The following is a 14,360-nucleotide window of genomic DNA, read 5'->3' as shown; positions in this document are numbered from 1 at the left end:
TGGAAGAACTTTGGGCTACACTCTAAAGTAAAATCAATTAATCAATATATTAAGAGAGAGTATAAGTTAGAGAGATTTAAGCACAATAGCCTTGTAGAGATACTCACAATGCTTAGAGAAAGAGAATGAGGAGTATGTGAGTGTTTGCAAGAAATATTTGGCTAATATAGGGTTTTTAGGGTTTTGAGAGTTGAGATAATTTTTGCCCTAATCAAGTTTATTAATCCTTTCTAATTAAGACAAATGAACTAGTATATATAGGCAAGGAGAATTTTTTACCGTTGGGGACACAATGGGTATAATTAGAATTGTTTAAAACATCATTAAGAAAATTAGCCCAGTTTACCCCATTTAAAAATCAATAGAAATTATTTTAACCTGCAAGGTTCGGGTGCCCGGCCTGAGGTTCGGGTGCTCAAATAGACGCAGTCAAAAATGCAACTCTAAGAGATTCAAGTGCTCGAGTTGAGGATTGATTGGCTGAATCAAAGTCAGTAGCTAAATGTCCGAGGTTCGGGTACCCAAAGCTGAGTTCGGTTAACCGAACCAGATAGTTCGGTCGCCCGAGCCTCTATTTGAACGTAAATAGATGATCGCCCGAGTAGTTGAAAAGTGCCCTGAAGAGCATTTGGGTGCCCGAGGAAGATACATTCAAAGGAGGTTCGGTCGCTCGAAGCTAAGTCAAAATGTTGACTCTGATCGGTCGCCCTGAGTCGCTTTACATGGCATGGGTTCGGTCACCCAAACCCTCTCAACCTTTTCAATTTAAGTCCACATTTTAGCCAATTGTAATTCCCATGATATGAAGATGATAATGGGGACTTTTTGTGCATTTAGAGATCTAAGGACTTTCTATTCTACCGGAAAAAATCCCTAAGGTTTGTGTAGATACCTAAAGTCCAAATGTGGTCATTTTGAGCATACCTACCTACCATGCATGATGCAAATTATTACAAGCCATACATGCGCACAGTTCATAATAAATTACATCCCAGAATGAAGAAATAATCAAATGAATATAAAGTATAACACATATATTTTCATTCTTCGGCACAAACACCTCACGTCATCATGATATGTCTTTTAGTCCTAAAGCACGCATAAGGTGAACCTGCATGCAATTCTCAGTACAATCATAAGTATCAAGAGTATTTGTCATAATCAAAACTAGGTGTGACCAATGTGGTCAACAATCTCCCCCTTTTTTATGATGACAAATACCCTATGTAAAAATGGGTTCAGCCAAGAAAGGCTCCCCCTGACTTTATGCATAAGGGTGATTAAGCACAGTATTACCACTTTTGCCTCTTCTCCCCCTTTTGACAACAACAAAAAGGTTTAAGCAATAAAGCGCGAAGGCAAAGAACATCAATTAGATACAAGAGGTATATTAGGAAGATTAAAAAAAATTCGACAGCATGCCATTTGAAAGTAGACTCTTCCCAATCATAACTCTGTACCTAAGTGACCTGTTTGGAGTTATAATGAATAGTATATAGCATATTTCAATCAATTAACCCAAACATAATATGGATCATGTATAAGTAGCATGTAGCACATCAACAATCTTAATGTTCTATACTTCCCTAATGGATGATTATGTAAGGATGAAGATTAATTTTTCATTTGGTTTTCACTCATCTTTTCAAAAAATATTTTAAAGTTAATTTTATCATAATCATCTTTGGTTTCCAAAACAGACATGTATGCCCATAAGGTATAGTATATTGAACGTGTGAGTCTAATACCAATCGTTATAACTACATGGTAGAGAAGATACCAATTGTTAAAAAAATACCACTAGTTATAAGGACACATTGTTAGTTTTAAAATGAACATGATATCAAATATAAGTTTACCAAGATGTGCACATTGATACCAATTGTTATTATTTTTCCAAAAGATATAGCAGTGAATGCAAGATATATATGTATATATATATTTTCTTAGAGCCTAGTGATTTTGAAATAAAGGACTCCCTCTAAGAATATGCATTTTCTTTATAAATCAACTTGAGTAAAATTCACAAATTTTCTTAGAAACACACTCAAGTTTTAAGGAGTTTAGCATTAAGAAAATGATATTAGGTTATGTGCAAAGGTTTCAAAAATTTGGCAATATTTTGTCTAAAGATGTAAACAATCCATAAGAATCTGCCAGTTCTAAATAGATACGCACAACCAGCCCCAAGGAGTTTAATCAAATAATGCAAATGAGACAAGCGTAAGAATTTAGATTTTATGTGTAGATCATATTTGCAAAGCACATCATCTCAATTATTTTGGGCAAATGTCTACACAAAATTCGGTAGCATGCCGTCTGTAAACAGGACATTTCCCAAAATTAACCTGCACAAAAGCGGTTCTCAAACAGGCTGCATTTCAAGAGTAAGACATGTGAGAACCTATAGTTTACCAACAGGCAATTCTCAACCATTGCATCCGCCATGTAGGAGGCATTCTATACTAAACATGTATTTTAACAGAGTAATCATTTAAACACAAACATATGCAAACCAAAGTACTACATATATATATATATATATATATATATATATATATATATATATATATATATATATATATCATAATCAAATAGCAGAGTCACCATATCATAGCATCTGTGTGTGTGTGTGGTGAATGTGAAAGTCAAATAGGAACAGATGTATAAGCTATTTTAAGTATAGGTATAGACCCAATAAAAGAAATGTATCTGAATAACATAGATGATAAAATATGAAGCTGTAGAATGATGGACTGAATCCTCATGAAGCACTCCTAGGTCTCTCCGTCGTCATGATCATCATCTCCCTCCTCCCCACTCAGCTCCATCTGGTCGTCCTCACCGATATCCTCATCATTCATCTCTCGCAGTCGCTCACCAAGGATGTGAAAGTTAGCCCGCACCTCGAACCGGAAATTAGTGAACTCGCTGTAAAAGGAGTCAAGTCTAGCTTGAGAAGAAGATGCCTGCTCAGTCATGGAGACTTGGAACTCTTGAAACGAAGCGGAGAGATCGGTGATGGCTGTCATGATCTCAGCAGTAGATGGTACATGGGGCAGCTCCTGCAGGACCTCTTGCGCTCTCTAGCTCTCTCTCATGTGTAGTAGGCAACCACATGTTGCCAGTCAGCTCATATCCCATCAACTTTTAGGGCAGTTTTCAAGGTATAGATTTACAGATCATCAGCAGATATCTTATAATACTAGCAGTATGATTAAATAGAAAACTCAGATATTACAAGTGTATTTTAAGTCATGTAGGTGTGAGTAACACAGTATTATATTTTACATGGTATCTCAGTACAGTTATTTATTAGTATATTATTTATGCAAATTCATTTGCAACACACTAGTAATAGCATATTTTTTTTCTTACTGAGCATTGTCTCATCCTGGTGACTTAACAGTTTTCAGGTAATCCAGCTAAATAAGCGGATCAGGCTCGCAGGTAGAGAGGTCATCTACACTACCCTACTTGTAGGGTAAGTGTTATCAGGAGGTTGTATTTTTGTGTAACATTTGGGTGTTTTGGGTAGTAGATGCTGGGATGATGAGTAATTAGGTATGTGTATTTTGGGAAAATATTGGATTCTAGTATTGTATATATGGATGTATGATTTTATGTTTTCCGTTGCATAAGTTTATTATTCTGTGGACAGGAATTTCCTTAGTGCCCACCTAGGGTCTGAGATGTTATAGCAGACATTATCAGAGGTATTAGGGTATTTTATTTTGCAGTATATTTATAAAAAAAATGGAATGAAATTTCAGGTCGTTACATTTTGGTATCAAAGCTTAGGTTGTTAGGTTCTACAGACTCTAAAGTACAGCGAAAAACAATATCAAAATATAGGAATGGAATTTGAGGAGGATAGAACAAAATATCAGTGAGTTAATGTTGGGAAACTAGGATGAGAATTTAGGGTTCTGTTCTGCAGTCTGGAAGCAGGAATTTTGGGGCAGTTTCTGTATTTTTTCTAGGGTGACAATTTCAGGAAAACCATAGTAAACTATCGTCGGTTTCTTTTTGCCATGTTGTAGGTCTAAACCTTAAATTAGTGATAAGATGTATAGGGAATATTTTAGTTAGAATAGAATTACGAGGTTCAAAATCTCAGAATAATTTGGTGTGTTACAGGATGGACCTTAGAGGAAGTAGTACACACACTAGTGGTGACGATGGAGCAGGGCGCCTTCTGGTGCAGGAGGCGAGGATTCAAAGGTGGTATTATGCATTGTAGCTCAGCAGGTCATGACTAAGATTGCACAGAGCTCCAGAGAGTAGGGAGGTTTATATACAGCGTAGGGGTGCACGATAGAGAAGTTCACGAAAATAAATCCTCCAGCATTTTCAAGAGCAGCTGATCCTGCAGTTGCTAAAAACATGATGCAGGAGATAGAGAAAATACTAGTAGTGATTCACTGCACCGATGAGTAGAAGGTTCTTTATGCTACGTATAAGTTGGCAGGGGAGGCCGAGAGATGGTGGACGACTGCTAGATTACTGGAGGAGCAGAGACCTATACCAGTGCCTACGACCTGGGTTCGATTCAAAGACATATTCTTCGACAGATATTTTCTTGCCACAGTCAAAGAGGCTAAAGTACAAGAGTTTCTGAGTTTGACCCAAGACCATTGACGGTTCAGCAGTATGCGGCAAAATTCATCGACCTATCACGATTTGCTCCATATATAGTGTCAGATGAAGTTAAGAAGGTTAGAATGTTTAAGAGGGGCTTGAGGCGAAACATATATAAGCAGGTGGCGGTTTTAAAGATGCAGAACTTTACTAAACTTGTTGACAGAGCCACCATAGCAGAGGAGAGCAAGTAGACATATGTAGGTGTACCAAGCCAGAGGAAGAGGCCCACGCCTCTTGGATTTCAGGCGGGTTCCAGCCAGGGTCTATGGAGAGGAGATCGGTACAGAGAAGGCCAGAGACAGATGACAGGACACCGAGGGTTTTAGGGAGAGCAAGCTTACCCTATTTATCCTAGATGTGGCCAGAGACATCCAGGTGAATGTAGAAGAGGAGAGAATGCCTGTTACCGGTGTGGGAGAGTTGGTCATAGAGCTTAATAATGTCAGGGACCGTTGACCCACGCACCAATTCATAGACCGTTTCGAAGTGTTTACCAGGCGCCCCACGGAGGCTAGCAGAGGAACACAACACCAGCGAGAGTTTATACATTGATGCCAAGAGATGCCGAGGCTGCTGGTGACGTCGTGACAAGTATTATTACTGTTTTACCATATAAAGTTATAGTTTTGTTTGACACAAGTGTCACTCATTCTTTCGTGTTTTCAGGATATGCTAAGTTATCTGGGATTGAGGCACAACAGTTAGATGTTGAATTGTTAATAGTCACGCCGACTGGACTAGTAATGAGATGTATATATAATTATCTTACTTTTTCATCATGATTCCAAAATAATTATAACACTGTAAAACTAATATGAAAATATTGTAATAACTGAATTGAAATAATTGTAATATCTTATCTGTAATATCTGAAATATAACTGTAATATCTGATTTGTAATATATATGATCTGTAATATCTGAACTGAATAAACTGTAATACCTGAGTATTATGGTTTTGAAATTTTGGAAATCATGGTATTTTGTAAAAATTGTAAAACATATGTCTGTATATACTCTATAATTCATAATTCTATAAAATCTGGTAAAGCATCTTTCCGTGCCAAAATATTGTATATGAGGATATTCTGAAAAAATGTATAAATTCTGAATTGTCCTGATATTAACTCATGCCACACAACTAAATAAATAAAAATCCCTGTACTGAAATCTGTATTTTCTGATAATAAAGATAATTTATACTCCATAGAATATACCCCAAAACACATATATATTACTGATAAACTTTCTAAAATTTCTAGCGTAGCATATTTTCCTTACCTGACAAACTAGACTCTTTTAGTGATTTCTAACTTATGCCCACGACCTTCATAATTTCACAATCTTGAAATTATATACATACATATTTCCCTGTTAATTAACTGAATTTTTAGAATAATTTTCACACTCACATTTTCTGAATTAATAAACTATTTATCATTTTCCTGGGTTCCTGAGAACACCCACTAGGTTCCCTAACCTGCTTACAGTATAAGTCCCAAAACCCTGAATTCACAACATCCAAATTTAACCATCCCAAACACCTGTATAGCAACATCTAGAACCAAATCTAGGTTCAAAAAAATCTACAAGCCAAATAACCCTTAAATAACCTACTTACCCTGATTTTGGGATGGTTCCCAAACTTCTCAAATTGAAATTCTGCTTCAGCTAAGTTGCAGAGAATCTCCCCAAGATCATCGTGATAGCTTCTGATCGTCGAACCAGGGAGAATTGGAGCCGAAAATCTAGAGAGAAGTGAGAGAAACTGAAAATCTAGTGAGAGGGAGAGAGTGAGTCAGCTGAATTTTCGCCCAAAAATTTGATTTTGCATATATATATATAAACTGCTGCCACGTGGCTTCGTCGACGAGACATGTGGACTCATCGATGAGTCGAAGAAGGAAGTTCGTTGACGAGGATAATGAGTTCGTCAACGAACTAAAGCATTTGCATGTCCCCTTCTCGGTATCTCTTTGTCGATGAGGCACTAAAGCTCATCCACGAACTGTATGAGGGAGTTCGTGGATGAAGCCAAGGCATTCGTCGACAAACCTTGCTTTACCTCCTTTAAATTTTCCTTTTCCTCTTTATTTAATTGCTATTATTTTTTAGGTCTTTACACATAGTATATTCAGATCAGTTATTACAATGTTATGGTTATTTCACTAGAAATAGAATCATGGTAAAATAGTAATATATATATATATATATATATATAGGATATTATTATATAGTATCAGATCACTAATGAATCAGTTCAGTTCAAATTCAATCAGCAGAGCACGGTACCATGACTATTTCAGATTAGAGTGCAACCACATATCTCAGATAGTGTGTGGATTTTCATCAATTGCGCCTTGGAGGGATTACAGACTCCTCAAAAATCTGGGTTGAGGAGGTTGGTTTGATGAGGGAGATGTCAGTTACCATACCTTTGGAGGGATTGCAAGGTGGTCGATCTGATGATTGATAGAGTTACAGTTGACTTATCCTAATAAGCCAATCAGTGTTAAGTCCCGTCTATGGGCCGCACAACCCTGTCATGAGTGGTTAAATCATGACATACAATTTTCCAAGGAAATTTCATAGTTATATATATATATATATATATATATATATATATATATATATATATATTTACAGAAATCAGCAGACTTACCTATAGATTATAAAAGTATGATTAAATAGTAAGTTCAAAAACAGTTGTATTTTAAACCACATAGGTGTGAGTTGCATAATATTTAATTTTACCTATTATAGTAGTTCAGATATTTGTTATTTTATAGTTCATGTAAACTCAGATGCCACACATTATTAATAATATATTTCTTCTTACTGAGAGTTGTCTCATCCCAGTAATTTAACATTTTTCAGGTGATCCAGCCAGACAAGCAGATCAGGCTCGGAGATAAAGAGATCATTTACACTGCCCTGTCTGTAGGGTAAGTGTTTTCAGGGGGACTTATTTTTGGAGTAGCATTTAGGGTTTTTGTTGGTAGATGTTGCTGGGAAGATGTGTAGTTATGTATATATGTTTTGGGGATAATATTAAATTCTGGTATTGTAATAATGACTGTATAGTTTTATGTTTTCCACTGCATAGGTGTTTCTCAATTGTCATTACAGGGGTATTAGAGTAAATGATTATCAATCTATACGTACTTGGAAAAAAAATTGGTATTATTTTTGAGGTTGTTACATTTGATAGCACAATCAGATGTCTTGGTTTGTCATTATTAAAACGAAATTAAGCATTGTTAGGCCAACAATTGGAAACTAAGCCCTTTGGTTCATGGTCATCTTTGTTGATTCTTCTTCTAGCCTTGTTTGATTTAAGAACCCTAGCAACCTCTTCATAGATTATAGTGGATTTCTCATAGAGTGATGTCATAACCAAGTATTCAAATAAAAAAGGTAGAAAAGATAACAACATCAACGCTTTATCTTCATCTTCCATTCTTACATCCACTTTGAGCAAGTCGTTGAGAATCTGATTGAGAACAATGACTCCTTCAAGAGTAATTTATTAGTGTTGTTCTTCATCATATACAAACTCTCATAGTTTCATCCATAAACCCTTTGCAATTTTCTCTTACATCACATTAAATACAACATAACCACGAAACAATATCGGATAGTACGGAAGGCGATCAGTTCTAGTTCCATCCATACATCTTCATCCATCTTCTTAAGTTTCTCTCCTATTAGAGCCCTATAAACCTTTTGTTGAACCAACAATTGGTTACTTGCATCTGCTATAAGCTTAAGTTCCCTTTACCATCAAACTTTTTGAATTTGATCTTCACCCTGCTTATCCTTACTGTGATCTAGATGTAAATCCTAGAAAACCTAACACAAACTTGGTGCTCTGATACCAATTGTTGTGAAATTATAACCTAAGATTATACACGCATACACATAAAAAATATGAAAATTAGAGAAAATCAAAAGGGAGGAGAAGAATACGAATTTACATGGTTTGGCAATATCCTACATTGATGGAGTCTCTGTGCAATGTTCAATGTCAAATGAAAAAATTGCCTAAGTTTCAACCCTTATTTACAATGGGTATACATAGCTCCATATGAAAACTCCAAAATACCCTTATATGATATTTAGTTACATTACACCCTAACTCAAACATATTGTACCATATCACAGGGGGCTTCCCCCTTCCCCCCTGGCACCCCCTAACGCACCCCTACTTAACTAGTTTAAGAAGATAGGGAGGTCTTGTGCATGGAACTCTTATCCAATTTGTAATAATCTTCAAGTGTATACCCTCTAAATATGAGCCACAACTCAATAGATATAGCAACATTAAATTATATGCCTAATATTCAATTTTCTCTTCTTCTATCACTATAAATAGAATGTAACTCCTCATAATAAATTTATCAAATTTATCAATTTTGAATTCTTGGGATATATTCCTACAATACCGTGCACGCGCGTGCGCGCACACACACACAGTTTATTAAATTTTTCATAATAAAAGGAAGTATATAAAATAGGTGAAAAATAAGATGTAGTCCCAAGAGGGGGGTGAATTGGATTTAAAAATTTTCTCTTAATTCCTTTTAGGACTTCTTAACCTCTTTTATTTCTTTTAACCAATTCTTGACTTGTTTGTTTAATTTTTCAATCACACAAGAACTTAATTCCCTTAGAACAATTAACACAACTATTTAAAGAATCAAGTAACCAATTAATCAACCAAACCAATTATCCAATCAAGCACAATATCCAAACCAAGATATAAGGTACAAGATTTCAGCTCTTGTTTGTTTGCAGCCCTATAAATATGAAAGTTTGATTCAAGCCCTATGGTTAATTGCAATCCTTTTGATAATGAATTAACTTTCTCAAAGTGATTTTCAACAAAACATTCACATTCTTTCCAAAATTCAGAATTCAAATAAACTCTTAGTAAATTTATCTTTGGGTGTTAACCAAGTAACGTACTCTCTTATGATTTTTGCAAAGTATGGTTTAACCAATGTACTCTCTTTCAGTTTCCGCAATCCGAATCAAAATTAGACTCTAAGTTTATTTGATTTCCAAATATACGTAGCATATATAATTAAAAATTAAATCATCCACGCAATTTATATGTGCTGAAAATAAAGAGTAAGAAAAAGAGAGAGTGAAACTAGGATTTATATGAGGTTCGACTTATACCCCGCCTACGTCCTCACCTTTGTCAAACCACCAAAGGATTTACTAAAAACAGTTCCTTTGTCGGGAAAAATAACACCGTTTACACACTCCCTCAGTAGGCTAGAGCCCGCCTCTCCAAACGATATACTCTCATCCGGTTACTCCTTCAATTAGGCTAGAGCCTGCCTCTCTAAGCGATATCCCCACACTTAGCCAACAATCCAAATAACCTTGAACCATCAATATCTACAAGATGCAAATCAAATAGATGTACAAAGAATGCTCTCAAATAGAGCTAATTAGTATAACAATTCGACACTATAATATACTTCAAAGTAAATAATAATATGGAATTTAACTTGAAGCTCAATGGAGTATATCACCGATTAATTCTTTCAATGATTGAAAGATTTAGAATTTGTAGTACAAGATTGGTGATTGAATGTCAGCAATACTCAGTTGAATTCGTGCACAAGATATGAGCAAGAGAGTCTTTCAATTATGAGAGCAGTTGAGAGAGTTTAGTAGTTGAATTTGATTCTTAGTAATTAATTCAATGATCTTAAAACTTATTTATAGACTTGAAAAAGTATGTAACTTAATCCCCAAGTGACTTGGAGTATCTCCCATGTTTTTATAACATTTAGATTTAAAAAACTAATTTTTAGAATTTTCCCGTTAAATGTCAAAATTTAAATTTTCGTAGGGTTAGTTGACTGACTAGGAGACTGAGTGGGTGTTTATACAGGGTCAGCTGGCTGGACAGGTGACTGAGTGCTTTCTATCTCCTAAAAATCAATTTTATTAACTGGTCAATCGGTTGACTGAATCCAGTTCATTTTAATCAGTCGGCTGACCAGACAATTTTTTGATGTGCTGATAGGTTTGACTCCTCTTTAGTATTTTGGTCATAACTTTTTTTATACAGTTCCAAACTAGTTGATCTTAGTATCAAATGAAAGCTAAAAGAAAATGCTACAACTTTATTTTGAATACTTATTAAAATCATAATATTTTGATAGAGAAAAATGATCATTAATGCGGATGTAAAAAAATTAACAGCATTTGGAAAATCCTATTTTTGGTGTTTTTCATTCTAAAAATGATTCTAACCTTTTTGAAATAATTTTTGACCTTATAAAAATATTTTTCAAGTATTTTAAAAGGTATCTAGGTTCAAGTAATTAACCTAAGAGTTTCATGTATCCATATTGAAATTATTTGAAATATTTACATGAAATCTCCTTAAGATTCTAGGTCCTTCATCTCTTGAAGTCTTCATGTATGTTCATGCTTTGAGTCCATCATTTCTTCAAGCTTTCATATCAAGTTCATCCTCTCATAATCATCAAACTTTAATATATCATCCATGCCTTTAAGTATTCTTTAAGCTTCATATGATCATGTTCCTTTGGACTATAAGCTTCAATTGATCATTATGAGTACTTGACCTTGCTTTTACATATGTGAGATCTGAAATATCATCACTCAACCAAATATGTTAAGTTCCACTTGTTTGTTAGCATCAAAATAGGATGTTAAGTTTTGTAAGGCCAGTAATCTCGTCCTTTTTTATAATAACAAACAACGAGCAAAAATATGAGTAAGCCTTAAAAAGACTCCCCCTTTCAATAAGCATCATCTTCAACATATTTGTAAGATCAAGATTACTATCAACTCCAATTTTAAGATCATTCAATATCATGCATATCAATACCAATTTCAAAATCATTCAATGTCATGTACTTCTCCCATTTGTCAAATACTTCTCTCCCTTTTGAAATATAATTCATGTTTCAAAATTTCAAAATATTTCAATACCACACTCAATTTTCAATTTTTGCTCAAAACTTCTCCCCTTTTGACATCAATCAAAAAGAGTAGGATATAAACAAAATAAATCATATTTTTGAGCATATGAATATCAATCATGCATATCAATTATATGATACCAATTTAGATTCTCATTAATTCTAATTCCAATTGAACTTTTGAATATTTTAATACCAGACTCAAATTGAAAATTTATGATACCAATAAAAAATAATTCCTTATACCAAAAAAATTAGGGAGAAACAAAATGCAAGTTATGAGTCATAATACTTCCCTTGAATTTAATTCATTCAGATTTAATACCAATTATGTTTTCTAAATTTATCGTCCATATTTTAAACATTTGATGTATATGCTCATGGATAATAAATACCAATATCATATCAATTATATTTGTCATGCTTAAATACTAATTTATATATTCATGGATACTAATACACTTTATAGATACCAATGTTAATGTTACATTATGCACAACTTATAAATACTCTATTATTTAGATTCAAATTTATCCATTTATCCATGTGATCCATCATAAGCATACATGGCCAAGAATTTATCAATTCATATCAAAATTTATGTTTCTAAATCATGCTTCATAACTTTATGCTCAAATTTTTGAAATATAGTGAGCCATAAATTATCAATATTTTCATTTTCCTTAAAAATTTCACGATACCAAATTTAAGATGTACACATGTATCATATTGCATTCATATAAGCATGGAGTAAATCATATCATGTGCTTTGTGTCGCGACGTCCCGGGAGCGCGTGTGCCCCGAGCGGCGAAATCAAAATCATTTTTAATTTTTAAGGAAAAATCATGGAATATCGGAGTCGCCACCAACCTTTAGTGCGGTTAGAACACATGATTACTACCCCGTTAGGGGTAGAATCGGTCTACATTACCAGAGTTGAGGTCGGGAGTTCGGTTACGCGAGGGGAAGGTACGAGCACCCCCTACGCGCCCGTTCTTACGAACGGTACCTAATTAATTTGAAATTATCCCTAAGTTAACCTAATAAGTCTTTAAATTACTCCTTTTTATGAATTTATAAATACATGTGAAAAATAAATAAATAAATGAAGATAATATATACATATATATTCCCTCAGAGCTTAGGGTACGTGATGCCCGAAGGCTCATACCCCCGCAGTAAAATCATAGGGATTAAAAATTAAAAATACTTTATAAAATATGCTCCCAAATTTTAGAAATTTTATGGGTTTTCCTAAGAATGAAAATACTAGTTTGGGAGGTTTTGGATAATAGATATAATAATTTAAACATAATAAATAAATAAATAAATAAATAAAATAATAATAAACTAGAGTATTAGGATACCATAATATGTACTAATCAACATATATAACAGAAGCTAAAATATCTAACATACCAATAATAGTAGAATATAAACATATAATATAGACTAAGATAATGAGCATATCATAATATTAAAATACTACATGTGTGTTATAAATAAAAATACTTAAACATACCATAATAAACATAAACACGATGATAACAATAATAAATATCTACAAATAATATAATACGTAATAGATTACTATAATACTATATATACTAAACATACCATATAATAGCATGATACCAAAACACCAAAAATATTATATTACCTAAAATATTAAACTTACCATAATAATTAACATACTAAAAGTATCATAATAATAATAAATATATAGTATTACTCAAGATGCTATATTAAAAGTTACCTAAAATACTAAATTATATGCACGATGTTACTTATAAATCCTAAGTTATTAAATACCTAATATGACTAACATTCTAGAATGCACATACAACTATAGTTTTAAAATACCACTACAACTAATCTACTAAAACTCCTAACATGATATATAACATGACCAAAATTCTAAAATACTAATAATATACTATAAAGTTAACCTACAATATATGCATGAATAAAATAATATATATAAAAAAAAAAAAATCTTACACATAAGAACCACAACAAGATAAAAAACCCGAAACCTAAGAATACATATTACACATACAACTTAAATATTACGCACTTAAAAAAAAAAAATGACAACATAAATTATAACATTTAAATATTACAATTGAAGCCTTACCTTGGCAATAAAAAGAAAAATCCTACAATAATGAAGATAAACGAATTAGTATTTATAAATATGGACATCCTGAATAAAAATAAATAAATAAAAATATATGTATGATGAAATATACCATAATATTAAAAATGCCCCATACAATAACAATGAATATTTAATAATGATAAAAAATAATAATAATAATAATACAACAAAATTAACTGTCCTAAATTAATATACAAACAATATATATATAAAAAAAATGAAAGAATAACAACAATATTAAAGCATCTTAAATAAACATACGAATAAAAATATTTAATAACCTTAAACCACCCTAACCAATATACAAACAAATAAAATACTAAAATCAACCTAAAAAATATACAAACAATAAAAAAAAAAAATGCATATACAAGAACAATGAACACAACCTATTTAAATAAACACGACCATGACCCTAAGTGTTAATCACATGCTTAAATATGACCAAAAAAAAACTTTAAATATTAAATGTATAACACAGGTATAACACATTCGATAATATTTGACAATTAAAACTTATTACATTTAAATATCAAACCATAGAACTCTCACCTCCCCAGTAAAACAAAATCCTACAATAA

The sequence above is a fragment of the Malania oleifera genome, chromosome 11, assembly GCF_029873635.1.
Source record: "Malania oleifera isolate guangnan ecotype guangnan chromosome 11, ASM2987363v1, whole genome shotgun sequence".
NCBI classification, from domain to species: Eukaryota; Viridiplantae; Streptophyta; class Magnoliopsida; order Santalales; family Ximeniaceae; genus Malania; species Malania oleifera.
Note: the sequence above shows the minus strand (reverse complement) of the source record.